Here is a 4,610-nt window from a genome sequence, read left to right as displayed (position 1 = left end):
AGTGGTGCTCAGTCTGCCAATTCACCAATCAAAAGTGTGGAAAAAGAACCAAATCTCTAAACAGAAGTAAAATGATCACTTCAGGGATACAATTATGTTCCAGTCACCCCCCCCCCCATTCTTTGCTCCATGATAAATAATTGCAAAATGGTTGTCGATACAAACCACAGAAAAAAAGAACGCAATGTGTACCCACTATGAGTAAAGGCAGGTCATCATCTCGCTAGATTGATCACAGAAGTCTCTCATCAGTGTTCATGGATAGTTTTTCTTAGTGAATTGATTGGCTGGTTCGCTACCAATATCTTCAGCTTTTAAAATGGCTGCCTATATATGTGGTTAAGGAACAAATGCTCCTATGTTAAAGACCACATAGTAAATCATAATGGACTCTGGCAGTATATATTTGGCACAGAAAACGATTCTGCAGGTGTAGTATTTAGTGGTTCTATGGAGTTATAATGCTCCACCAGTCCATAAGCATGTCACATATATACCACAGTGATTGGCTTTCCCAAGTACTCCTCACCATTAATGATAGGAGAGGAGTCTGCCTGAATGACTTCTATAGGGATCTTTAGGATGTGAGACAAAGCCCTGAGGTCCAACTGTCCACCCCACGCTGGTGTGTTTGCAATTTCACTGCAGTACTTCTCAAACTCATGCTGGGTGTACATTTCCCCTGTGGCAGAGTTGCATCTGCATGGCTCTGCATGTAGTCTGCAGTTTGGAGCCTGAGAATGGTGAAGAGTCAGTCTCACACCCCGCTCCTTCAGCCGATGTTCAATAGCTCTGTACATGCAATGACCATCTGACGGCATGTGCTTGATCTGATCTTGTCTCTCTGACAGGATATGGGAGAGTTTCTGACTTTCCAGGTGCCGAGTTCCAGACAGGTTCTCAATTTCCGCTTCTGCTATGCGCTCATCTAGCTCTTTCTCCAAGGTTGCCTTCTTTTCCCGCCTCTTTTGTGCTTTAGACAGACGAGGTTGCTGAGCAGGCACTTCAGCTTCAAGATCCAAACCGTTGACCCCGTTAGTGACACTGTTTATCTCTGTCTGGGCACACTGCTTCTGTACCAAGCCTGCCAGATATTGTTTGTATTTTTCATCCAGTTCAGTTTCTAGCTTAGCAATGTCTTCTGTCAGCTGTTTTCGTCTTTTCTTGTAATTTTTAGGCACAACATTTTTCATACTCTGGATTTTGGCCTGGAGATCCTTCTTCCGATGCTGCCTGTGCAGTGAGGCCTCCTTCGCTCCTTGCTCCTCTTCATCCATTCCACTTACCTTCCACACATCCTGCACTGACACTGCACGCTGCCTGATGTCCTAGCAATCCCCGTCCACACCTTATAATTTTTACCTATAGGGAAGCCTATAATAAGGCTTACCTATAGGTACTGTAAATATCTCCTAAACGTGCAACGTTTAGGAGATATTTACTTAAAGCGGAGTTCCACCCTCGTAAAGTTTTTTTTTTAATAAAAATACCCCCGGGACAGTCAGGGCTAGTACATTCCACAATGGATAGCCTCTGAACTGTCCCAGGTTGCACTTACCTTTTAGAAGAAATACTTACCTTGGAAATGTCTTGTCCAGCGCTGGCATCTCAGGTGTGGGCAGCTGAAGCCAGCGCATCCTCTTCGGCGTCCTCTTCTGTGTCCTCTTCGTCTCAGAATGCCCTGCACCGGCCCCGCTCGTCATGTCCCGTGCAGGCACGCCATTCCTGCACAGCTTCTGGGCATGCCCAGAAGCTGTTTAGCAGGGAATGATGAGCCTGCACCGGAACTGACGAGCGGGGCCGGTGCAGGCGCATTGATTCCTGGGAGCGATGACGTTCAGCTCCCAGGAATCAATGCAAGCAGGAAGTGACGGCGCGGGCCGCGGCCGAAGAGGGAGGAAGAGGAAGTAAGGTGAGTATACTTTCTTCTAAAACAAGGTAAGTAAAGAAGAAAAAAAAGTGTGATTATCCATTTATTTTTCAGGTGACAGAGAGGAAGAATATGGCAAAAAGGTGCATTTTAGGGTGGAACCCCACTTTAAGATGCAGCCGATGACATCATGGCGTATGCGCTCTGAAGGAACAGCATACCCATGACGTTCCTTCAGAGTCCTGTGCCGTAAATGTTGGCTCCTGCGCACACGTGTGGGAGTGACGTCATTGCGCCTCCTGCCACTCACACAGCCAGCGAACCTGGAAGGAAGACCGGGTGAAGATGGAAGCACCTTCAGCAGTGACAGCCCACTGCTGGAGGGCTTCGTTCTAAGGTAAGTTTTACATAATGTGCTAGTATGAAATGCAAGAGGTGCAGCTCAGCTGGACAGAATCGGTGCAAAGGGAGGATATAGTTACTATAGGCAAACTTAGCGCAAGGCAGGGAAGAATACCTTTCGAGTTGTCAATCAAAAATTAAACAGCAGAAAAAAGTCTCTAGGAACTGATATGTTTGCTCAGTTTGTCCATTATTTTGGCCCCTTCCCTCCTAATCGTGCTCAGTTCAGAACTGTGGCCTCAGGATCTGGCTGAAGAGTTCAGTAACAAGAGGCATTGGATATTTTTGGAGAATGGTGATCTTATTATTTAGACCACAATAGTCAGTATGATAATTACAAATTATTAAGGGGATCGAATTATAATTATCAAATTCTGAATATTTCCACAAAGGTCTACCTGATCTTTGAGGATTCACACAATCTAGCCACCAAGTAAATCAAAATTTAGTTATTTATTTCAGGTACTTTTACAGCGCTGTCAATTTGCACAGCGCTTTACTCATATATATTGTGCATTCACATCAGTCCCTGCCCTCAGGGAGCCTACAATCTAAGGTCCCTAACTTACGTTCATGTATACACATACTAGGGCCAATTTAGACAGGAGCCAATTTATGAACTGTGTGATAATTTTTTGAATTGGATAAATTTTGCAGCATACTGTATATTCAGGATCTTTCAGAAATCTGACCCGGCTTTCTGAATGGATTCACTCATCCCTACAAACTACTTCAGAAAAGAAAATGTTGGGACTTGGAGCTTTCACAGGGCTGAGGATTCTCTCCCTACCCAATGTTTACAGCAAGGAACTGTTGCCAATCAAACTTCACAGTTCTTTCTGTAGGGATATTAAATAAGAATTTCTATATTTGCAATGGGCAACAACTCAAACTTTGTGCAAATTTTCAATGATCAAACTTTAATATATCATTCCTTTATAGGAAACACAAGCAGCAGTGTTTATCCATTAATAATTAAATGTGCTAATTTTTCATACTTCAAAGAGAGTGACATATTGGGAGGTTGACCGAACCATCAGACGTTGCGATCTGCAAGCTGACTCAATAGAAACAGAGGAGTGTCAGGAGAGCGGAAGCGAGCGAGCAAGGGTCTCGTCACATGCACATCACTGGATTGAGATCAGGTTCGGGTAAGTATTGAGGGGGCAGGTGGGGGGGGGGTGGGGTTACAGCAGCCTGAAGCTTTTTACCTTCATTCATAGAAGCCATGAAGGTAAAAAACCTTCAACCTTTAGAATCACTTTAACTATTGATTGAAATCCACTTCCCGCTGTGTTGCATATCAACTGAAATAGTTGTCAACGGGGGCTTGGTTTAGACATGGCGGAGTAGAGCTGCACGCGTGCTGAGCTCCCGGGAACCCCTCCGACCCGCCGACATACACGAAGCCATATACGGAGCCAATAAGTGCTATCTAGCGGGAGATGACCTTAACCAAGAAGAGGAGAACCAGAGGCTCAGTAAAAAAAATTAACCTACCCAAACCCGAAGCTGAGATCCTACAGTTCTTTCCGGTGACAACCCCTCTAGGATCCAAGATGGCCGCGCCTCGTGGACGGCAAGCTACCGCAGCAGATGCAGCCAGCGGGAGCACTCAGAGAGGTGAGAGTGCGGGCCCGACCCATCCCACTTCAATGGGAACATCAGGAGTGAACGCTGACATCCCGGATGGATATGGTAAGGAGGAGGGTGTGCTGGCCCTGCGGATGGATGCAGAACTAAGAGCACTGCTACAGGCATTACCTACCAAAGCGGACATCGCGGATATGATAGCCCGGCTAGAGGAAAAACAGCAAGCAGCCGTAAAGGAGGTGAGAGGAGAGATTCAAGAGGTGGCGCAGAGAGTGACGGTAAATGAGAGTGCCCTCTCTATCCTGGAAAGTCGGGTAAGATCTTTGGAGACTCATAATAAATTACATGTAGAAGCAGAAATAGCCCTACAACTCCGTATAGAAGAACTAGAGGACAGAAGTCGACGAAATAACCTAAGATTAAGAGGTATTCCAGAGGCTACAGATACAGAGAACTTAGAAACGATTGTAAAAAATATCTTCCAAAAGACCCTCGGAGACCAGTACCCCACTAGACTACAGGTGGATAGAGTCCACCGTGCCCTGGGTCCCCGAGCTACTGATCCTGATAGACCTAGAGACGTTGTCTGTAGGATTCATCATTATGTGGATAAAGAATTAATAGTCCGGATGGCCTGGGAAAAGGGTACAGTGGACTTAGAGGGGGTATGTATCAAAATACTCCCAGACCTATCCAGGGCTACATTGCAAAGACGAGCGATACTCAGACCCTTATTGGACAAAGC

At 45.7% G+C, this 4,610-nt stretch overlaps 1 pseudogene across 1 annotated transcript; it reads right to left on the bottom strand.

The window, feature by feature from the left end:
* Window positions 1-258: 258 nt before the first annotated feature.
* Window positions 259-1,315, bottom strand: LOC309554890 (deubiquitinase OTUD6B-like; annotated as a pseudogene). The gene has a single exon. The product of its transcript is annotated as a deubiquitinase OTUD6B-like (transcript).
* Window positions 1,316-4,610: the final 3,295 nt, after the last annotated feature.

The sequence above is a fragment of the Pelophylax lessonae genome (assembly GCF_965119305.1).
Source record: "Pelophylax lessonae genome assembly, chromosome: 4".
In the NCBI taxonomy this organism is placed as follows: domain Eukaryota; kingdom Metazoa; phylum Chordata; class Amphibia; order Anura; family Ranidae; genus Pelophylax; species Pelophylax lessonae.
This window is presented reverse-complemented; position numbering and strand designations above follow the sequence as displayed.